Below are 25,156 nucleotides of genomic sequence, written 5' to 3' on the forward strand. Positions count from 1 at the left end.
GCTAATACATGAAGGGGGAGAGAGGGTACGTAGACTAAAAGAGCACAATACCCAAGCAAAGTAAGTAACGGTGCCGGGTGCTATAAAGTTATTACTGCTACTTGTTTGTGGTAACCATTATTAAGTGGCAGAGCTGGAAGTGAGTTATATAGGTCTCCTTGAACTCCAGGCAATCAAAATTTATACAGTGCCGTCTATCAGCTTATAGGTCCAACATATCAGGGGCCAAATTACAAACTTGCAAACCATTCTGATGTGTGTGCCTGAATAAATGAATGCCGTACAAGTGGCACGGAAGGAAGCATTATACTATATAAGACTAATTTCCATCAGCAAGTGCAGTCAACAATGGCTGGATAAACCTTGCAAAAGTTGGAGCCAGAGCTTTCCACTGCACAACCCTTCTGACGTACGCTGGTTCATTAGATAGTAGGCCTTGGTCACACACCCTCTTGGTAGTTGAAATAGTTGAAACAGGGTTAGCTTCTCCACATCCTCCCCACAGCTTGGTGCCTAACTACGATTGTGTCTGGTGCAGGTGCATTTGGGATGGGAGGAAAGGGCTTTCCAGTGCACTTCTTCCCAGCCTCCAGCACACCTATTCAGGGCTAGCCATAACGTAGCCCTATATACAGAGCAGAAGTGGAAGTTTGAATAGGATATATTTCCAATGGATTTTCAAGTTGTTGAATTTGACTCTACTTATTTCTTCAGTATGTAAAACTGGACAGGCTTTTGTTCACTGTTAGCTATACACACAGCATTTGTTCTGCCTACCATAGAGTTTAAGTGACTACAGGTTAAAAATGCAGATGCATTTGGGTCTCTTGAGTGCTGCAACAAATCCATGGCAAAAGTTCATATTATAATGTTCCAGTAGGCAGGGAGAGAGAGGGCTTTTTCAATCACCCAGAGTTGGATTATTCAGATGAACAGCCCTGTTATTAAACTAAATTTTTTTTAGGGAAGTGGGGGGGAGGAAAAGGTGTTTAAATAAATAAATAAATACACCTGGCAGAAATCTAGCAAAACCATACAAATACAAGTTTTTATGATGCATTTATTTTAAATCCCATACCTCAAACAACCAGGGTGATAAACTGTAAGGCCTATCCCAATACATTTTCAATTATATGACTAAATTAATGCAGAGACATTTAATTCAAGTTACACTAGTTTTTCCAAATGTTAATTAAGATGCTATCTAAAATTAAATCTCTCTAAAACCCCTTTTATATTCAGCAGCTCATCTGATGCAGATGTAATTAAAATTCTGGAAGTTCACCTATACGCATACAAATATTGCAAAAGAAAATAAAAGAAACTGAAGCAATTTGAGAGACTGCTGTTTTAATGGCATTTTATACAATCCTTGGAGTAGGAGGACAGCACAAAAAAACCCACACAAACAAATCTAGGCTTTCATACCTGCACAGACTTATTCACTCAGCACTGTGGGCCATGTAGCTTTTGAAGATTTTCTATTAGTAAGGATAAGGGATTGACAAGACTAGGAAACAGAAGACTAAATCCTGCTTGCCTTTCTGAGAGCCTTACATGGAAGTAAACATGACTTCTTTCATGAGTAAGGCAAGCAGGATTTGGATCTAAATCCAGAAGCTGGATAGTAGAACAATGTAGTTGTGGGAGAGTTTTCCTCATCAAGATTGGAATCTCTTCCTGGCACCCCAAAAGATCCTATCTTCTTATTCTTTTATGTCTTTCGTGGGATAGGCCCAAATTGGGCTGAATTGGTGGTGTGATATGTGCTGAGTTTTATCCCATGACGGAGGGGATTAAAATCACCAGGTTCATTTTATTTAGCAGAACAACTGAACATAAATGGGTGCCAAAGACTTCTTGATCCAGAGAGAGACATTTGGATTGCGAAGAACTTACTGAATTATTTATGGCCAAGGACCATTCTTCTTCTAAAAGTTACGCCTTGGGAAAAACAAATCAAAATAGAATATAAACTGAAATACAGTGCCAGACTAATTTTTAAATGACAAAACAATGAATTTCTAAATGAAGACTCGTATAGTCACAAAATTTAGATCCAGACTTGGAACGTCACAAAGCATGGGGGGGTGAGGGGGTTTCCAGAAATGTGGTTTTATTTTAGTCTCTAATAGCATACTCATGTGCTTGCCAGATCACCAATATGCAGAGATAGAAAACTTTTTCCTTCCTTATCATGCCCCGTGTTCCAGGGATTTTTGTTTAATCAAATAATTTGAACAAAGTAATAGAATATATGGAGAATAACATTGTCCTCTGAGGTTACTGTCAAAGAACCAAAAAGAAAGGGAAAGGATGTAACAATTTCTAGAACAATAGATATTTTACTTCTCTGTAGGTAGTAGTACATGGAAGCAAAAACCAATTAAACTGTCCATAATTCTGCTTGAAAAAGACAGAGAAATTATTTCTAGTCTAATGGAGTTGCAAGTACTTACACTTGCCTGAACTCAGCTCTCCATGCCCACAAATATATCCATTTCTTTTGCTTTGTTTCCAGCACTCAAACCACAACATAATTACAAGTTGGAAGGTAAAAACACACCAATCTTACCACTTTTCTGTAGAATTCCCACATCCAACCCAACAGCAGGGGAAAAAAAGAAAAAAAGGATTGGGCATGCAGGGGTATACACAGAGTTCTCTTTTTGTCTGCAGAAATTAGGGAACTGAAGGCATATGCCCACTGGCATAACATAATTAAAGTCATTTCAGGGTTTGAAATCTGGACAAATGTCTAGACCCAAAGTTCACCTATAATGGTCCAAACTTAATCACTGAATCTGAACAACCTCAAACTTTAGCTGAGAGGAGATTCAAAATTTGGACTTTACCTATACATTTCAATTTTGTAGTTTGGCTCATCACTATTTTAAACACATTTTCATATCTTAAAGAGCATGCACAAATGCAGAGTTGAATATTGTCATACAAGGTGTGGAATTAAATTATTTTTCTAATTTATTTGTACATGTACAAAATGGAAAAGCAAACCAAAAACCTCTGGCACACAGAGTAGGATATTAAAAATGGAATAAAAAATAATAGCCTGTGTACTCCCTGTCTTTGTCACACGATAGAGGATAATCACAGAGGGGCAAACTTGCTTGCAAAATTCTCTGGAGTGCAGATAGCAGAAAATGAATGCCCTTTTCCTCTTGTGTGAACAGGTCTAGAGGGCAAACAGAAGTTATAGGGGAAATAATATGCCAAATGGATAGAGCCTGGGAATCTGATGGACCCAACGTGGTCAGCATGCAATGGTTGTGTTTCTACGACTTCCTACCTCCCCCATGGCTGGGTCAAGTATAATACCATATGGCCATAATCTCTTTTGCTGCTTTACAACAACATTTTCATCTATGAAGGATAGGTGGCCTGGAATTCATGGAAGGAAAGTGAATGTTGCAACATCCAATCTACTAGTTAAAGACTTACAGTAAATACATATAAGATTTGAATGTGTCAAAGATCTTGATCATCTTGAAAAGATTACATTCCAAAGTTAAATTTGTGACATAACTAAAATACAAACCTCAGAAGACTGTCTGTTTTTTCAGAACGTCTATGTCCTTGCTTACAGTCCAGTTTTATCTTTCACTGAATCTGATCCTAAGGGATTGTCAGTGTGAAAAAAGCTGTAATTCAACTGTATTGCCACCACTAAAAGCTGGTCTCTGATGGATGCATCACTGCCCCCACCTCCGTTTTCTCCTGATGGAGGGGGGATTGTTTGTGAGGTTTTCTTGTTTTTTGTTTTTGAATGGTTTTTTTTCTCTCTCTTTTAAATACTGGTATCATTGCAGAAGGAGAAGGAGACAAGAAGAAACTGGCAGGACGAGAAAAGGAGGAAGCTTTGTGGAGGAAAGGATAAAGAAGCGGCAAGGAGACTGGAAAGATGGAAAGGGAAAAAGAGAATTGTTAACATGAGGAAGAAGGAATTCAATGGCTGCCACTACAAGCATGCCAATTTCTCTTTAGATAAAGAGATACGGTTAACTAACCATTTGTAATATGCCCTAAAATTCCTGCTATTTACCAAAGGATATACCTATGTACAGCTTATACTATTTAAATACTGAGTGTGACAGATAGGGCAATTTCCTGCAATATCCTTAGGAGACCTAATTGAACTAAATTTAAGTATCTTTAGGATCCATCGTATTAAATAAATGGTTTATGTATATTGAGGGCCAGGATTGTATGTAACCTCTCTAGGAGGGAGATGTGATGTGAGACCTGGATGATCCAAGGATTATGTTGAACAATGTGCCATACAAGAATGGACTTCTAGGACAGTCAGTGTGAAGTGGATTTCCTAGGAAATACCTAAGGAGAGGTTAATCTAAATCCCCTACTTCTGGCTAGGTAAGAAAGCTATGCCGTGAGGAGAGGGTTTTTTGACTACTGACCACCTGTTCCCAGAGATTGGACATCAAAGGCAAAAGCTGTATAAAGAAATGGATGAACTACTCAGCTGGCTGTTCTGGTGACAGTTTGTGACAGTTATGAACTTATATCCCCAAGGACAATCCAGTTGTGCATTTTGATGGACTGACTCTTACCAGAGCTGGAGACTGGAGTTGGGGTGACCTCTGCGAAGCATTTTAACATACATGTATGTTCTTTCATTATTTTTGTATGTTTTTCTCTGTAATGCTTTCACCTTACAAATAAACAGTGTGATAACTTGTAACTGCTTGTAACAATTACTCCATTCATAAACTTTGGAGAAAAAGTAAAGCACAACAATGGTCTGTGTAGGCAGCCTGGCTTACTGAGATATTAGTACAGGCAGGGAACTGTGCAACCTGGAAAAAATCCAGTCAGGAGGGGGAGACAAATGGGTCTCTATGCAAGAGAGATGACAGGTGAGGAGCATGGAGCCTACCATGGGTACCTTCAAGGGTTCACGGAGGGGAATACAGGTGTAGTTGCTGAGAGACACTGAGGTAATATTTTTCTCAAGCAATTGCCAAAGGGTGACCTTTTGTATTTCTCTTTCTTTTCACTTCCAGAAGAGACTATATAATTTAAACATGAAATAAACTTTGTAAAAATCGCACATAGTTACGCACAGTTTCAACACTATCCCTTATTAAACATTCTGTACCATCACCAAGATAAGGAGGAAGCCAGAAAAAAAAATAGAGAATTTTTAAATATTGGTTTCCTTTGAATTACTGAAATTCTCTGGGATAAAATTATCTCCCCAGAGAGTATGAGAGGGCAGTGGAGGGGGCAATGCATATATATTTGCAATTCACTGAACAGTTGCAGACAAATCTTGTAAAATGCTGTGCAATAGGATTGCATTAGCTTGTGGGTCACTGGAGAAGCTTAGGCATCTAGAGTTTTTAATGGCTGTCGAAAGCATGTTCACTTACATTTGTGTAGAGAATATACTTTTGAAAATAGGTCAAACAATTACTTTAATTGATAATATAATTAAGCCAGCCTTTATTTTCCAGTCAGTGTGTCTCATTAAGGTAGATTTTTGTAACCCCCAAATTCCTGATCTTTTATATCCTTTTAAAATATTGTACCCTAAACTACAGCTGTTGCTGGACAAATGTATAGCTGAGAGGATAATTCATGCTTCAGATGAATCTTTGTTCTTTACAGTGTTGTCAATTTTTCTTCTGGGATATTAAAAACTGTAATATAAGTCTAAACCATAAATAATTACATCAGATTGTGTGTGTGTGGAGGGCAAAACTGGGAGAGAAAAGAGCACCACAGTACTACCATTTCCTTTTAAACACAAAGCACATCATTTCCAAAGGTTTCTCATTTAATTCTAATAAAAAAGGAAATGTCCCTAAGTAATTCATCTTCATCCTCTAGGTACGTGAATGACATTTTGTTCTGATGTGATTATAAGAAACAAAATCCCTCAGCGATGAGGTCTTAAAATATTTCTTTTTATGATGTTCCGAGCTTGACAAACCTTGGTAGAAAATAGAATACTCTTTAATTATGAATACATTAACTAAATTAGTAACATGAGATGGCTATGCAATTAAAGGACTGCTAATTGAAAACTGGAAACACAGCTGTATACAGCTTAAAGATGAGTCACACGAGTAATGACGCAGATGTTTATAGAATGTGATTATGTGTAGCAGGAGCACACTATTGCAGCTCCCCAGCCCATTCTTATATTGTGTCATTGAAATGGTTTTTAAACCTATGAACACCAGGAATCGGGATCTCAGGGACAGCAAATTATGCTCCCTGGATATGTGAATTAGTGTTGTCTGAATATCAGCAATTTAATTCTCCAGCTTTCAAAGAATGTAGACATGGAGCCAACAACAAACATCTGTCAGTTGTAAGGTTGTCAAAAAAAAAAAAAAAAATCTCTGGCAAGCCAGACCCTGCCTGAATCTGAGAAAGACAGTAAAGTATAGCATCTGTAAACAGTAACATTGCTGTGTGAATGGATGAAATGTGTAAATAACACAGTCAGCTTTGTGTTCATATGCGAATACACCCTCTACTGGCTTATTCTTTAAAACAGCACGCATTTTACAAAGAAGGAAACAAAGAGGATTCCTGACAAAGTTTTTAAAATGTTCCCCCCTGCCCTCCCACACACACACTTCTTGTGTTCCTTCATTTTTCACCTCCTTCCCAGCATACAAGGTGGACCCCATACAACATGTTTCTTCAGGCCCAGGAAAAGAGAAAGCACAAATGTTTTCTCTAGACATGTCAGGGGAACTAGGTGGACTATGTACCAACTATAGTCAATACAGCTGTGCAAGCTCCCAGAGTAGCCAATGCCTACTGCCCCAAATTAATGTACATAACTCTACCACATCAGTCTGAAGCCTGCTGTAGACCTTCAACTTTCATTTAGCATGAGCACAACTTCATAAGAGTGTCTGTTTAAATATCAGTTCATAGTCTGTAAAATCATTTACACATTAAGATTTTTCTGGCATAGATTTGGAGGCTATCAATCAAAAATCATGTTCAGTACTGGTTGTATTTTCACACACACACACACACACACAGAGTCAATTGTGGAGATTATTGACAGCAGTGTAGGTATATGAGGGCACAGTGGCAGGAGGGAAGAAAAACTGCGTTTGTCTCTGCCCTTTGGCAGCCATATTGTGCAAATATGACTCTCGTATTGACTGAGCTGGCGAAAAAAGAACAGGATTTATATTTAGACTTTTTAAACGAGGAAGACTGCACAATTTTGTGACTGACCAGTGTTAATCTGACAACAATTAACGTAGCATACACAACTGAATAAAGTCATGAGGGAATGACAAGAAAGTATAAACACTTTTTCTCTAAAAGGCAAACAGAGCTGCATTCAGGGCTACATCTCCACTGACATACAAAATCAGGATTACATAATCTTGATATCTTTTGCCTGGCTAAAATGCAGGCCAGGACAAAAAGGTATTTAAAATGCTTTGGTTTAAGAAATCAGGGTGTTAGATTACACAGGGACAACAGTTACTTTATGAGAGGACAGAGACTTTTCCATTTCTCCTTCAGAAAGTACACCTGATCAGTCAATGCACTGCTGAAACACTAACCTCAACCTGCATGCCAAGTATGACAATGAGTTTGGTCACACCTTAAATATCAAATATGGTCACACACTACAAGACTGGAACACTAGGGATGGGGGGCAAAGGCAGAAACGATACATAACACCTGAGACTACACATCACATCCTTGACATCCTAAAAGCATAAAGAGTGAGAGGGGAGGAAGGGATAAGCTTGATCAAAGTGGATGCATTCTCATAAAAACATAAGAATGGCCGTACTGGGTCAGACCAAAGGTCAATCTAGCCCACTATCTGTCTTCTGACAGTGGCCAATGCGAGGTGCTTCAGAGGGGATGAACAGAAGCACCTGGCTTTGGCCACTGTCTCTAGAAATGTACGGTTTTGCTTCTTTTTCTGTAGCTAACAAGAAGGGTACCTATACTATCTAGGCTAGGTTTTACACAATTTGATGCATACCACTGATTTTGTTTTAATCTAACTTTTTTTTCTCTCTCCTTTGTTATACTATAATCTCTGTGCTTTAGATTGGGGATTTCAGACAGTCTGTCCTGAAGAAGTGAACCAGTCTTCAACATCTAAGAAGAAGACAGTGAACTATGTATGTGTGTCTGGAACCTATACAACTCTGGATTCTCAGTCCAAAATGCACAAACTAAGGAGTCTTTTCCCACAAGGTATGCCTTGTACATGGCAACGATCTTCCAGATGCAAAAGAAATGCCTAATGAATACGAATGAAAACAGACTGTGAGCTGTTTAGGGCAAAGATTGTAATTTAATATACTTGTTTGTACAGCACAGTGAGGCTACAACTTGGCTGAAGCCTCTAGGCACAACTGCAATATAAATGTTAAATAACAACAATAATAAGTAATAATTAAGAGGGTGGGATCAAATGAGATTTATTCATTCCCCTCAGTTAATGCCACTAGAGGTTGTGTAACCAGTGAATACAAAGTTGGAAAACACAGAATATTTTTGAATATATATGCAGCATTTAAATGAAAAGAAGCTACAACGCAAGCTATTACCAAATGAATGATGCCAGACACCTGATTTGTGAGTGTCTGCGTGATACTCTCCAGTCAGCCTCTTAGATGTATTCGCATTCATAAATCTTCCTGAATTTAGTTCCAACAAACCCTTCTTGCCCCATACTTTGGGGATCAACTAGCATTGTCAGTTAGGGGGCTAGCTGCACCTCTGTCCCTTTCCAGTCTCTCTTATAGCCCCCTTCTCAGGTAACATCTTGCAATCCTTCCACTTTTAAGGTACATCTACACTGCTGCTGGAGCTTGTGTAGACATGCCTGCACTCACTGTGCTCTAGGTAGCTCACTAAAAATAGCAGGGAGCATGCAACAGAGTGGGCTTCAGCACAGGCTGCACAAACAAGTGTCGACCTAGGGGGTCAGGTAGGCTGTGCTGAAGGCTGCACCGAGGAGTCCTCATGGCTATTTTTAGCAACCTAGCTAGTATACAGCTATGGCAAATACATCTACATGAGCTTCAAATCATGGCTTATGGCTGGAGTGTAGATATATCCTTAGACTGGGAACCAAGTATGCTACCCCATGTATACCAACTGCTTATTACCATGCAGGTCCAACTGACTTTGGACACAAGCATTTCTTCTCTCTCTGAACCTGTGACCAGTGATAGTGTTAACTGATCATCCTGAAACATCTCCTCCTTCCTGTCTGGTTTGTCCCAGATGGTCCCCAACTGGGAAGCACTTTCTGAAAAATATTCATATCAAAAATACCAGGTCATTGGCAGGCCAAGATGCAGTTTTATCCTATATTAAAGTGTTCCTGTATATTTATCCCACTGTTATAGAAGTTACAACCTATCCTGGTTTCCTAATGCAAGAGGACAGCATTCAGTTCTATTCAAGATGTGTACTGAAATTTTACAGTACTAGTTTTATAGTGTATACTGTATAAATACACTTTTCTGAATATGGCATGGCAAATTCTTCACGGTAAGAACTGGTTTTAAAAGGCTGTGACAATGTTGTTCTGCCCACATTTTGTTAGCACTGTGAATCCTATTGTTAAAACTGTAAACTCTGAAATGGCAAGGATGTCTTGCTCAGGTTAAAAATTTACAGAAGCAGAATGATTTTAAAATATAATTAATAATAATACATAGCCTAGAGACAGCTGGATTTAGGGGTAGGTGACTCAGTTGACCACCCGGGGTGCCTAGCTTGAGGGGCACTGGTCTGTGGTGCTGTTTTTGTTGTTAGCAACAAAAGGGAAAATAGAATGTTTGAAGTAAAATGTTATATGGTATTCCATATGTGGATTCATTTTTCACTAATCTCCTAGAATGTCTGGACCTTTGTAGAATCTTCCAGACTTTCTGAAAACTACATTTTCATCAAACCTCTTAGAATGTTGTCAGCCACGCCCTCGTGGGTACATAAGGGGTGAGGTGTCGCCAGTCAGTCAGTGAGATATAAGAATGAAGTGAGAGCCCAGCTGTGATGTTGTGTACCTTGTTTTTCTGTGTAATTGTGAAAATGTACTTGTGTTTTAAGACTTGAAGAATGTAAGTAGTGACTAATAAAGGACGTACTTAATGAGACGCCAGAGATATCTATCGAATCCCTATCTACTCAACAATATAAAATAAATACTGTTACTTCTTTGCCATGCTTAACATCTAATGTTTCATGACTTTCCAGGACTGCAAAACATAGACTTTTGCTTTCCCCAATACTGTCTCTTTCCCCCTGTAGAAAATAAAAGATGCCCCCGAAGAAGCCTTCAGGAGCTCAGTATAGGAAGCAAAAAGCTCAAGTGCAATCTAATTAGCAGCTAGGGGCAAATTTGGTGGGAAAATATCTGAAACAGAACAACACAGTCTAGGCTTTAGGCAGTAACGATCAGAAGAAATTGAGGAGGGAAGTGTAAATGGTGGAAGTCCTATTACACTAAAAGCTGTTTTAACCAGCACTTCACCAACTGGAAATCTCTATAAGCCAGCATTTCTGATCTTCATTGAAATTCTGGTTTATAGTCCAGTTGGTGTGGGGCCAGCAGGGGGTTGGAGCACAGGAGAGGGTGTGGAGCGTGGGCTCTGGGAGGGAGTTTGGGTGTGGGAGGGAGCTCAGGGCAGCAGGTTGGGGCATGGGAGGGGGTGCAAGGTGCTGCATCCACAGGGCACTCACCTCGGGCAGCTCCTAGGCAGAGGTGTGGCAGGCAGCTTCGTGCACTGCCTCTGTCTGCAGATGCCATCCCTGCAGCTCCCATGGCCATGGTTCCCCAGCTAAGGGGAGCTGCAGAGCTAGGCTTAGGGTCAGGTGGGGGCAGTGCACAGAGCCACCTGCTGAACCTCCACCTAGGAGCAGCCGGGACAGGTCGCTGTTTGCGGGGACCTGTCCGAAGTAAGCATCCCCTGGATCCAGCACCCCACACCCCCTCCCATACCCCAATCTGCTGCCCCAAGCCCCCAAACTCTCTCCCAGAGCCCATGCCCCACACCCAGGCTACCAGCTCTGCAGGAGCCTACTTGGAAGACTGCCAGGGAGCCTAGACTCCCAGGATCCCACACCGCCTCAGGCTACTTGACTCCATGAACAACTGGCTCCATGGACTCCCTCGGCAACCAGCTCCCTTGGCTGCCCAACTGCCCCAAATCCCTGTGCAAATGGCTCCCTAGCCTGCTCAACTCCCTTGGCTGCCTGACTCCTGGGCAGCTGGCTGCATAGGCAGTCAGGGAGCCCGGGGAGAAAGTTCAGTTTCAGTGCTCCTGACTTAGCAACATTTTCACAGATGGTCAATAATTGGGTGTTCCTCATTTTCTGGGTCACTGCCTTGAGACAGCTGGAGCCTGATTTTAAGAAGTCCTGAGCATACATAAATGCAAATGAAGTCAGTGGCAGCTCAGCACATCTGGCCCAAGCACTGTGGTCTGGTGGGAAAAATCCCCCCACAAGGTTGGGAATCAAGAGGTCCCTCACTCAGTATGTGGCCTTAGGCTAGTTGCTTTGCTGTTCTGTCTCTATTTTCACATCTGTAAAATGGGATCACATTTACCCACCTACCCCTTAATTCTGAGAGGATGAATTAATTTATGTCTATACGGTGCTTTGAACATATAAACAAAATCTAAAAATATTAAGTGCACTGAAAAATCAAACCCTGTGTCTCAGTTTTGGTAATCAAAATTATTGGCACTTTTGCAGTTTATGGCTTTAATTTTTCAGTGCTTTAGTTCTTCATCTGTAAAATGGGGATTCAGATACATTCCTTTCCCACAGGGGAGTTGTAGAGATAAAGTCATTAATATTTCTGCAGTGCTCAGATATTATGAAAATGAGAACCACATTAAAGCTTGTGAGTCAACGAACAATTCCATGTGCAGTGCAATGTTATGCAGTAAATAAGGTATGGGACTATACGCTGAATGAGGTAGGTAAAATATTGAACAGTTGCCTCATTCCCTGAGCACAATTTGTCATGCACTCTGAATGAGGCAGAGATCTTGTGGGTAAAATACTATGTAAGTAAAGACCATCAGAATGAATATGCACCAATGTGCAGAATTAAGATTGCATAGGCAACATTAATTTTCTGATATTTCTATACTTTTCAGTGCTTGATTTTATAATATTAACATTATTTTAAAGTAAACTTTTCTTTAATATTTTACCTTCAAAACAGAATGTAAGAGAAGACAAATTACCTTTCAGTATGGTCTGTATGGCTCTTTAAAATAAGTCTTTAAGCAGGGCAACAGGCCAGCACAAAAAAAGAAGTAAATAAGAGTAACAGACTGCTGTAATGAATGTATCTTGTAGTGCAAATAATCTCTAAGTACTTATACTTTTGAGAAACCAAAATTTATCATACAGAGCATCATGTCATTAATATGGCTACCTGACATTAATCTGATCAATATCTTTCTCTACTAGCATGGTCTCCTGATGATAATTACTGTATAGAATTTGCATTATTGTATACTTCTTTCATTTACTCTCCCAAACATTCCACAAGAACAATGAGGACTTACTCCTGATTTACCCAGGAATCCTTTTAATTTCTGAAATGTAATTCACTGTCAAAGTAATTTAATCCCACATTCGGATATTTATGTTTCCCTTCCCCTCTCTGAATTTTTAAGAATTGGCCTTTAGGCAGTATACACTATAAATTGAAAACTACGTGGACAAAATTCTTTTCAGTAAAATTGAGTTTCGAGCTAACAGAAATGAATAAGAACAAAAGGATACATCTAGATCACTATAGAGGCCAAGTCGCATAATCAATTAAATGATTAACAGTCTATTCAAGAGCCATGGAAGTTGTAGTTTGGGCAGAAGTTCCAATTCCATAAAATATACCATAGCAGCATCTTTACTACCAAAACTAAATGGGAAATTGAAATTCCAAAGAGGATCAAAATCTCCCTCTGTGGGGAAGGTGAAACTTGCATTTGCTAAAATAGCGAATAGCCTAGGTTGAAAAGGAGTTGGGTTTTAATGATTCCTTGATTACAATGATCACAGATACACCAGAATTCTGGCCCAAGATAGAAACGTTACCTCCAGTTCTTGGACATATACAGACAGATTCACAAGCTGAAGGTACTATGAAAAACAAATAATGATAATGTTACTGAAATGATAAACAGAGTAGCAACTCTGCAATAAAAAGGAAAGGATTTATTTCCTGATGAAAAATAAAAATATCGCCTTCTATATGTAGATGTATGAGGTGTAGTCTCCCTCCTATAGGGGAATAAAAATCTGTTTTATGCAATGTTGCATTGTCTCCACCTATCCACTTTTAATAATCTTTCAACACATATGATACTTACACTGAAACATATCTTTTTCCGCAAAGCCATACACACAGATGCCTAAAACAGATGTATTTAATCTCTCTTAGTATAGAAATCTGTTCCATACTCCTAATAATTTTTATTGCTTTTCTTTGTATCTTTTCCATTTCTAATATATATTTTTTTGAGACAGGGCAACCAGAACTGCACACAATATTCAAGGTGTGGGCTATCATGGATTTATATAGTGGCATTATGATATTTTCTGTCTTATTATCTATCCCTTTCCTAATGATTATCAACATTCTATTAGTTTTTTTGACTTCCGCTGCACATTGAGTAGATATTTTCAGAAAACTACCCATAATGACACCAATATCTCTTTTTTGAGTGGTAACAGCTAATTTAGACCCCATCATTTTGTATGTATAGTTGGAATTATGTTTTCCCATATGCATTATTTCGCATTGATCAACACTGAATTTCATCTCCTATTTTGTTGCCCAGTCACCCAGTTTTGTGAGATCCCTTTGTAACTCTTTGCAGTCTGCTTTGGACTTAACTATCGTCAGTAAGTTTGTATCATCTGCAAACTTTGCTACTTTACCATTTACCCCATTTTCCAGATCATTTATGAATATGTTGAACAGCACTGGTCCCAGTATAGATGTCTGGGAGACATCACTATTTACTCCTTTCTCTTCTGACAACTGACCATTTATTCCGAACTTTTGTTTCCTGTCTTTTAACCAGTTACTGATCCATGAGAGGACCTTCCTTCTTAACATAGGACTGCTTACTTCACTTAAGTGTTTTTGGTGAGGGACCTTGTCAAAGGCTTTCTGAAAGTCCATGTACACTATATCTAATGGATCCCCCTTGTCCACAAGTTTGTTGACTCCCTCAGAGAATTCTAATGGATTTCATAGAATCATAGAATATAAGGGTTGGAAGGGACCCCAGAAGGTCATCTAGTCCAACCCCCTGCTCGAAGCAGGACCAAATCCCAGTTAAATCATCCCAGCCAGGGCTTTGTCAAGCCTGACCTTAAAAACCTCTAAGGAAGGAGATTCTACCACCTCCCTAGGTAACGCATTCCAGTGTTTCACCACCCTCTTAGTGAAAAAGTTTTTCCTAATATCCAATCTAAACCTCCCCCACTGCAACTTGAGACCATTACTCCTCGTTCTGTCATCTGCTACCATTGAGAACAGTCTAGAGCCATCCTCTTTGGAACCCCCTTTCAGGTAGTTGAAAGCAGCTATCAAATCCCCCCTCATTCTTCTCTTCTGCAGGCTAAACAATCCCAGCTCCCTCAGCCTCTCCTCATAAGTCATGTGTTCCAGACCCCTAATCATTTTTGTTGCCCTTCGCTGGACTCTTTCCAATTTATCCACATCCTTCTTGAAGTGTGGGGCCCAAAACTGGACACAGTACTCCAGATGAGGCCTCACCAACGTCGAATAGAGGGGAACGATCTCGTCCCTCGATCTGCTCGCTATGCACCTACTTATACATCCCAAAATGCCATTGGCCTTCTTGGCAACAAGGGCACACTGCTGACTCATATCCAGCTTCTCGTCCACTGTCACCCCTAGGTCCTTTTCCGCAGAACTGCTGCCTAGCCATTCGGTCCCTAGTCTGTAGCTGTGCATTGGGTTCTTCCGTCCTAAGTGCAGGACCCTGCACTTATCCTTATTGAACCTCATCAGATTTCTTTTGGCCCAAACCTCCAATTTGTCTAGGTCCTTCTGTATCCTATCCCTCCCCTCCAGCGTATCTACCACTCCTCCCAGTTTAGTATCATCCGCAAATTTGCTGAGAGTGCAATCCACACCATCCTCCAGATCATTTATGAAGATATTGAACAAAACCAGCCCCAGGACCGACCCTTGGGGCACTCCACTTGATACCGGCTGCCAACTAGACATGGAACCATTGATAACTACCCGTTGAGCCCGACAATCTAGCCAGCTTTCTACCCACCTTATAGTGCATTCATCCAGCCCATACTTCCTTAACTTGCTGACAAGAATACTGTGGGAGACCGTGTCAAAAGCTTTGCTAAAGTCAAGAAACAATACATCCACTGCTTTCCCTTCATCCACAGAACCAGTAATCTCATCATAGAAGGCGATTAGATTAGTCAGGCATGACCTTCCCTTGGTGAATCCATGCTGGCTGTTCCTGATCACTTTCCTCTCATGCAAGTGCTTCAGGATTGATTCTTTGAGGACCTGCTCCATGATTTTTCCAGGGACTGAGGTGAGGATGACTGGCCTGTAGTTCCCAGGATCCTCCTTCTTCCCTTTTTTAAAGATTGGCACTACATTAGCCTTTTTCCAGTCATCCGGGACTTCCCCCGTTCGCCACGAGTTTTCAAAGATAATGGCCAATGGTTCTGCAATCACAGCCGCCAATTCCTTCAGCACTCTCGGATGCAACTCGTCCGGCCCCATGGACTTGTGCACGTCCAGCTTTTCTAAATAGTCCCTAACCACCTCTATCTCCACAGAGGGCTGGCCATCTCTTCCCCATTTTGCGATTCCCAGCGCAGCAGTCTGGGAGCTGACCTTGTTAGTGAAGACAGAGGCAAAAAAAGCATTGAGTACATTAGCTTTTTCCACATCCTCTGTCACTAGGTTGCCTCCCTCATTCAGTAAGGGGCCCACACTTTCCTTGGCTTTCTTCTTGTTGCCAACATACCTGAAGAAACCCTTCTTGTTACTCTTGACATCTCTGGCTAGCTGCAGCTCCAGGTGCGATTTGGCCCTCCTGATATCATTCCTACATGCCCGAGCAATATTTTTATACTCTTCCCTGGTCATATGTCCAACCTTCCACTTCTTGTAAGCTTCTTTTTTATGTTTAAGATCCGCTACGATTTCACCATTAAGCCAAGCTGGTCGCCTGCCATATTTACTATTCTTTCGACTCATCGGGATGGTTTGTCCCTGTAACCTCAACAGGGATTCCTTGAAATACAGCCAGCTCTCCTGGACTCCTTTCCCCTTCAAGTTAGTCCCCCAGGGGATCCTGGCCATCCGTTCCCTGAGGGAGTCGAAGTCTGCTTTCCTGAAGTCCAGGGTCCGTATCCTGCTGCTTACCTTTCTTCCCTGCGTCAGGATCCTGAACTCAACCAACTCATGGTCACTGCCTCCCAGATTCCCATCCACTTTTGCTTCCCCCACTAATTCTACCCGGTTTGTGAGCAGCAGGTCAAGAAAAGCGCCCCCCCTAGTTGGCTCCTCTAGCACTTGCGCCAGGAAATTGTCCCCTACGCTTTCCAAAAACTTCCTGGATTGTCTATGCATTTGTGAGGCATTATTTCCCTTTACAAAAGCCATACCGACTCCTCCCCCAAAACTGTTTTTATCTGTGTCTTATAATTCTTCTCTTTACTATAGTTTCAACCAATTTGCCTCCTGTAATTTCTCGGATGGCATTTGGAGACTTTTAAAAAAATTGACGTCACATTACCACATCTGGTACAGAAACTGATTTAAGTGATAGGTTACATACCACAGTTACTAGTTCTGCAATTTCATATTTGAGTTCCCTCAGAACTGTTGGGTTAATTTGTTCCAATACCTCCTCTACTGACATCTCAGTTGGGGACAGTTCCTCAGATTTGTCACTGAAAAAGAATGACTCAGGTGTGGAAAACTCACATCCTCTGCAGTGAAGTCCAATGAAAAGGATCAAATGGATTTATTTCTTTAAACTTCCCTTGGTGGCCAACCATCACGTTGCCTGGGTTATGTGCTCATGACATTGCAGCACTAACCACATCAGAAGGCAAGTGGCTCAATTTTACACTATTGGCTGTAAGTAAGTGAAGACCTCGGGTCACAGGCACCAACTTTCATTGGTGCCGGTGGGTGCTCTTGCCCCCCTCCCCCGGCCCTGCCCCATCTCCACCCTCCCTGCCCCTGTTGGACCCCTCCCCGCCTCTTCCCCCAGCACGCCGCGTTCCTCCTCCTTCCCCCTTCCTCCCAGCTGTTTCATGGTGCAAGTGCTGGGAGGGAGGGGGGAGAAGCAGGACGCGGCAGTGAGCTCTGGTGAGGAGGCAGAGGGAGAGCAGAGGTGGAGGTGATCTGGGGTGGGGGGGCAGGTCGGGGAGCTGCCAGTAGGTGCAGAGCACCCACCAATTTTTCCCCAGGTGCTCCAGTCCCGGAGCACCCACGGAGTCAGCGCCTATGCCTCAGGTCACCTGCTTCGACTATTTGGTGTGAACTCCAAGCTCCATTGAAGTCTGTGGGAATTTTGCCATTGACATCAATGAGGCTAGGATTTCTTCCATGGCCTTTAAACTCTGTATGTCAGTTACTCAGTTTGCAAAATGGGATTTATACTATTTACCTCACAAAGTATTGACAGGGTCAGTTAATGTTTGTGCAGCACCTTGAAGATGCTATTTTTAATATAATTTATTACAATGCTATTTATTAAAAATATTTATTACAGGGCTCAATAAAAGACCCATCATCAGAGTATAAATAATACTCAGAACTTAAGGGTTAGATTGTGACTTTAAGCCACTGCCCACAGTATGGTATGTGCAAAAGCCTACTGCGCTTCCAGCAGCTCCTGCAGGTATGGTGCCTAAGAAAGGCACTGTGACAGCAGCCTGCTCTATACCAAAAGGTAAGGGTGACCTAACTATATCTTTCAGGGGTGTGAAAAATTCAAACCCCTGAGAGATGCAGTTAATCTGACCTAAGCCCCGATGTAGATGCTGCTAGGCTGATGGAAGAACTCTTCTGTCAACCTTGTTACCGCCTCCCAGAAGGGTTGATTTACTACAGTGATGGAAGAACCCTTTCTGTCACTGTATCAAGTGTCTACACTCTAGCACTGTAACCCTTTAACAAAATGCAGCATATTCTTCCAGCCGACCAGTCAAACTCTTACTGTAACCTTCCGTGGACCCTCTGAGGGAGTCTAACATTGCTGTTGGAACAAGAGTTCTCTGTATCCTTGCACATTGGGAGCACAAGAGGTGAGAACATGTGTGGGAATTGGGCACAATGCTACCTTCACTCACTCTCCCTCTTTGCACATAAATGCAAGATTAGACACGCATTAGCTCTAACTTGTTATCTGCTCTTCACTCGGCCTATTCAGTTTCATATCTTGGCGCTGAAACCACATGGTACTATTTTATGGACTATATAAATGTCTACAGTTTTTTTCATTCAATTAAAAAAACCTTCAAAACTATTACAATTAATTTTAATTTTGTAAACCTAAATTTTGTGCCAAAACAACTTGACAATATCCCTTAGAAGCTACTTTTTGAGTTTGCATTCACAATTTCCAGCATGTTCCTGTTGTAATAAACCCAACGATATATCAAGTACTTCATTATGATCTTCACACTTAATAAGGGATGGGGAAATAATCTTGATGAAAATCAAGACTACTTATCAGGATCTTATAGTTTGGGTTATGTTTTCCCCCATGATCCCCAGGTGATACTCTAAAATCTCAATATATTTTTTTAACGCAGAGGATTCACTTTTTACCCCGCATCAGACCAACTATCTTTCCAAGCCAAGGAGTGCTAGATAGAGCTCCCTCCAGATCTCATCAGCCCTGTTCCTAAACCATGGACTGGAAGATAGACATGCAAAGCATTTCCTCCACTAGGGTGCTAAGCATGCTGCCTCTACATTGTAATTGCCCACGTCTGTTGGATGCACACAGAATCTGAATTCTAGAGCTGATGGAGGAATTCATAACAAATAGTTTATTCAAATAATTTAGCCTCTTTTTCTGCTCAGAGAATGTCTGTAAGCAAACTGCATTTTTTCACAAGTGTACCCATTATTCAAAAAGTATGAAACTAATTTACACATTGTTTTAATACCATGGATTGATGATGAAAGTACTCTGTGAGAATTCAATATTTGAGCAGTGTCATTTAACTCTGATTGATTAAATAACATGATATAATATTGCAGAGCTAGGATTCGCTGACCATGTAAACACTTCTAGTGCAAATACTTGTGCAGGTACATTTGAAATTCAGTTTCCCTGAATAGAATCATAGAATCATAGAACCATAGAATATCAGGGCTGGAAGGGACCTCAGGAGGTCATCTAGTCCAACCCCCTGCTCAAAGCAGGACCAATCCTCAATTGAATCATCCCAGCCAGGGCTTTGTCAAGCCTGACTTAAAAACTTCTAAGGAAGGAGATTCTACCACCTCCCTAGGTAACGCATTCCAGTGTTTCACCACCCTCCTAGTGAAAAAGTTTTTCCTAATATCCAACCTAAATCTCCCCCACTGCAACTTGAGATCATTACTCCTTGTCCTGTCATCTACTACCACTGAGAAAAGTCTAGATCCATCCTCTTTTGAACCCCCTTTCAGGTAGTTGAAAGCAGCTATCAAATCCCCCCTCATTCTTCTCTTCAGCAGACTAAATAATCCCAGGTCCCTCAGCCTCTCCTCATAAGTCACGTGTTCCAAACCCCTAATCATTTTTGTTGTCCTTCGCTGGACTCTTTCCAATTTATCCACATCCTTCTTGTAGTGCGGGGTCCAAAACTGGACACAGTACTCCAGATGAGGCCTCACCAACGTCGAATAGAGGGGAACAATCATGTCCCTCCATCTGCTGGCTATGCCCCTACTTATACATCCCAAAATGCCATTGGCCTTCTTGGCAACAAGGGCACACTGCTGACTCATATCCAGCTTCTCGTCCACTGTCACCCCTAGGTCCTTTTCCGCAGAACTGCTGCCTAGCCATTCGGTCCCTAGTCTGTAGCGGTGCATTGGGTTCTTTGGTCCTAAGTGCAGGACCCTGCACTTATCCTTGTTGAACCTCATCAGATTTCTTTTGGCCCAATCCTCCAATTTGTCTAGGTCCCTCTGTATCCTATCCCTGCCCTCCAGCGTATCTACCACTCCTCCTAGTTTAGTATCATCCGCAAATTTGCTGAGAGTGCAATCCACACCATCCTCCAGATCATTTATGAAGATATTGAACAAAACCAGCCCCAGGACCGACCCTTGGGGCATTCCACTTGATACCAGCTGCCAACTAGACATGGAGCCATTGATCACTACCCGCTGAGCCCGACAATCTAGCCAACTTTCTACCCACCTTATAGTGCATTCATCCAGCCCATACTTCTTTAACTTGCTGACAAGAATACTGTGGGAGACCGTGTCAAAAGCTTTGCTAAAGTCAAGAAACAATACATCCACTGCTTTCCCTTCATCCACAGAACCAGTAATCTCATCATAGAAGGTGATTAGATTGAGGACCTACTCCATGATTTTTCCAGGGACTGAGGTGAGGCTGACTGGCCTGTAGTTCCCAGGATCCTCCTCCTTCCCTTTTTTAAAGATTGGCACTACATTAGCCTTTTTCCAGTCATCCGGGACTTCCCCCGTTCGCCACGAGTTTTCAGAGATAATGGCCAATGGCTCTGCAATCACAGCCGCCAATTCCTTTAGCACTCTCGGATGCAACGCGTCCGGCCCCATGGACTTGTGCACGTCCAGCTTTTCTAAATAGTCCCTAACCACCTCTGTCTCCACAGAGGGCTGACCACCTACTCCCCATGCTGTGATGCCCAGCGCAGCAGTCTGGGAGCTGACCTTATTCGTCATACAAGTGCATTTGAAGCCCACTTTCTGCAAACATTTTTGCCTGTAGTACTCCATTGCACATATGTTGGCAGAAAGCAAATATAAGAGAGGTACAAAATATAGCACAAATGAATTTATTAAAAAATTAATTAAAATTTCTAGAACTCTCCCACACCAGCATCAACTTCCCGTATACCACTATCAGCTTCAACAATGGAACCCTACAGGCAACTATATACTAGTAACTCATGGATCACACTTACCTTAACAGATCCAGGAACCTACCCTAGACAGAACAAGAAATTTGTTATCTACAGGCAGTCACTCAGATATCACAGAATATGCTCCAAGGAGAAAGTTCAGGATATACACCTTAACACACTTAAAACCACCGTCACCAAACAAGGACACTCGACTAGAGAAGTAAAGTGCATCAAGAGAACTTGCTTCAATACAGGGGGGAAAAACCCACTGACTGCATACTCCTAGTTGTCACCTACCCACAACTCATAATTATAACCTCTACTTGATGGGGACCACATCCTGAAAGAAATCTTTCCTGAGCACCCTCTTTTGGCCTTCAAACAACCCCCTCACCAAGATCATCATGAGAAGATTCCCACAGACCAGAACCCACTAACTCAAAGTAGCACCAGACTCTGCTATAACAGCAGTTGCAAAACCTGCAGACATATCTCCACTGCTACAACTATTAATAGCACTCCCCTCTCCCCCCAACACACCGGTCAAGATCCCTGGGTCCTACACATGTCTATCACAACACATGGGGAACCTCATCCAATGCATCAAACGCCCCACACAACTATGTGAGTGACATGAGGCAACCACTATGCTTTCAAATGAACTCACAGAAAAATGATAAAAGCCAAAAACACTCTATCACCTGTGGATTAATACTTTTCACAAAACAATCACTCCATATCTGACTTATCAATCCGTGTCCTAAAAGGAAATTGGCAGAACACTTTCAAAAGATGAGCCTTGGAGCTTATATTCATGACTCTGCTAGACACCAAAAATCGTGGACACACTGGAGACACTGGTTTTATGTCTCATTACAACAATCTGTAACCCACTAACTCTTTTGACCTATGACTGAAGAGGTGTTAATTGCCCACTTCATTTTGAATGGTATTAAAACTGTGCTTTGATAGCATTTTTCACGCCCTGTGCACTCAGTTTGTGCTGGTATATATGACTACACAAGAAGCAGGACAAGTTTTTGCATGCATGCTAATAAAATGTACGAAGTAGACTCTACATAAGATTTTAAATTAAATGAGTACTAGACTACTTGAGATTTTTTCTCCGATCTTATAAAAAACCCTCTGTTAACAAAGCAGAAGAGTATCATTTCCACTCTCAGTTTATTAAAAATTTCTAGGACTAGATAATCCCAGACCACCCCATAAAACTAGCACTCATCATCATTTCAGATCAGGTAAGCTTTCTGCATCTCACTTGTATGTATTAAGGAAGGGATATACACCTGGTTGGTATACCAGGAAAGCAACTATTCATATAGTACTTTTAAGTGATATCTTGTGGGAGATGGGAACTGGGGTTTCAGCAATATTTTACCCGATGGCAAGACAGTGAGAAAAAACAGGGCAATATCAAACTGGGAATAAAAACAAGGGAAAGAAGAAAGGGAGCTGGAGAAGAAAAAGAGATAAGGAAGAGAAGAAAGAAAAAAACAGAAAGGGGAGAAAGAGGAGAAAACGGACAGAGAGGAATATTGACAAAAGAGAAAGAGAGCAACAAAAAGATAAAGAAATAGGCACTACTTTTTGAAAAATGAGTAAAAAGAAGCCAAAGAGAGAAACAGAAAATAAGAATAGCATAAAAGGAGGAAATATGGAAATAAATAGAATGAAAACATGCATAGGAAAAAATAATAAAGGGCAGAGATGGCCAAAGAGGTAGGGAAATACCAAATGTCTCTAATGAAAGAAAGAAAACTATGGAAAAAATTAGAAGAAACTGGCAATCAGTTGAAAGCCTGTTAGTTAGAATGATAGTTGCATTCATTGCTGGAGTTAAATTTTCATGCTGCATTGGCAGAAGTTGCGATTCTTCCAGAATTAGTCTCACCTAATCACAGACCTTACTGGAGGTACTGATCATGGAAATAAAGTCTAATCCTAACATAGATCAATGTGGGAAATATACTAGAAAATGCTGTGACATTGTATGAAAAGGAAGTTAACCATTTTTTCACTGTTGCACACTGGCACTAAATTTGAAATAAAATGTATCAATGGAAAAGTTACAATTTGTCAAGAATGATTATCCTGGTTAAAATCATGTATCATCACTGTATCTGAAGTTCTGAATATTAGCTAGGTATTTGTATCTTAAATGTTCTTGTGGTGACACCCACAAGTCTCGCTAGCCCATTGTGAATGGACTATTCAAGCTTGATGGACCATTAAGAAGAATTAACTCTCCAGATAGTTCTTCCCGAGGACACCTCAGACAACAAGGAGTCAACGCAAAACATTTAAGGGCTTGTGATGTGGACATGTGACCTTGGACTGCATCTGCTCCAAGTCTTTGGACTGTGGATTTACAATTAAAAGGAGTATTTTGAACAATGGACTGAGGACCTTCCAATCTTTTGGAAGTTACCAGACAGACTTTTGCAAACCAGCAGCCTATTCCATCACTGCTACACACCTGATTTAAGGAATTTGCAATCATTTGTATGTATATATTCTATTAACCATTTATAATTCCATTCTATTCTTTTATTAATATATCTTTAGTTAGTTTACTAAACATTGGCTGACAGCATGATATTTGGGTAATATCTGAGATACACACTGACCTGGGGGTAAATGTCTGATCCTTTGGGATTAGTAGAACCTCACATATGGTGAATTGGGTTTTCAGTAACCTCTACAGTAGATCTGTCTTTCTGGATGGGAGCCAAGGGCTGGAATGCTTAAAGGGAACTTGGCCTCACACACTTTGCTACACATAAATAGTCAGATTAGATAGATATATATTCTCATATAAATATAATATATTGAAAGTGGATTAGTTTCCATCAAAATATTCTGAACATCAAGTACAATAAATTTGGATGTTTTTTTCCCTCCCCACCATTATGGCCAATTCTTCTTTCATTTCAAATTCCTATCTATTGGCCAAATCTATTCCTGAAACAATCTCCTTCACCCTATCCACAACAGCCCCTATGTTTAGTAATATTACACTGGAGAATATGGAGAGCACTTTATCCTTGGTTCTGTCTTTTCATCTTATGGTAATCTGTTTTAATAATGTCTCCTGTGCTCCATAGTCAGGGTCTGGAAGGATGTGGAGCTGTTGCGTTTGGTTTAAGGTCCAATACTATTAACATTTTATCTGAACTGGCATGTTCATTGCTACTCTTAATGCAAACAAAATTTTTTCCTGTTAATTTTCACATAAGATGCAGCAAATGTAGCTTTGTGACATGTACATCCAACTATCTAGATGTGTTGGAGTTTTCCAAATGTAAAATGTTTTGCACATGCCCCCCTCCCAATTTGCTGCTTGGCTTGTACTGAGCATGCTCAATAACACTGCTGAAGCCGGCTGCCCCTCCCCCCATGCTATCGGCAGGCACTGGTCATCTCTGATCACGTGCATGAAAAGAGGGAAGGGGGTTTATTCTTGTCCATGAAAGTCTAAAGTCTCATGATAAGCATCAGCACTTTACATTATTAAATCCAATTCCAGGCTTTTCCCACACTTCCTACCTACTTACATACTTTTAACGTGTCCCTGCCGACTACTGTTTCTCACATACTTTGGAATGCAACATATTGCAATACATCTGCACGTGCACACATACACGGCTCCCATTAATCCAAGTTGGGGGTCACTTGCATAAAGTAAAAGAAAACCTGTAATATATGCAAATTAGATGGCTTTGCTGGAAAATAATGAAAAATAACTAAACTTAAGTGGATGTACATCTCTGTAAAACCTGTTCTATAATCTTTTCATTTTTTGTTTTTATTTACATTTGATATTCATTCTGATGTGATAAAATATTGTAATACTTTTTCAGCTTTAAAAGCAAACTCATAAAATCCACTTTTTTGACTACTTTAATAGGATTACTGAATTCTGCCAATGACTAATGAATATAATGCCTTGTAATTTTATATTTGATTCCAC

At 40.8% G+C, this 25,156-nt stretch overlaps 1 protein-coding gene across 14 annotated transcripts in view; it reads right to left on the reverse strand.

Moving 5' to 3' along the window:
* The window catches only part of DMD (dystrophin), a 2,122,534-nt gene that overhangs the window by 206,286 nt on the left and 1,891,092 nt on the right, over positions 1-25,156 (reverse strand). The gene's annotated exons all lie outside the window — the stretch shown is intronic.

The sequence above is a fragment of the Caretta caretta genome, chromosome 1 (genome assembly GCF_965140235.1).
Source record: "Caretta caretta isolate rCarCar2 chromosome 1, rCarCar1.hap1, whole genome shotgun sequence".
NCBI classification, from domain to species: domain Eukaryota; kingdom Metazoa; phylum Chordata; order Testudines; family Cheloniidae; genus Caretta; species Caretta caretta.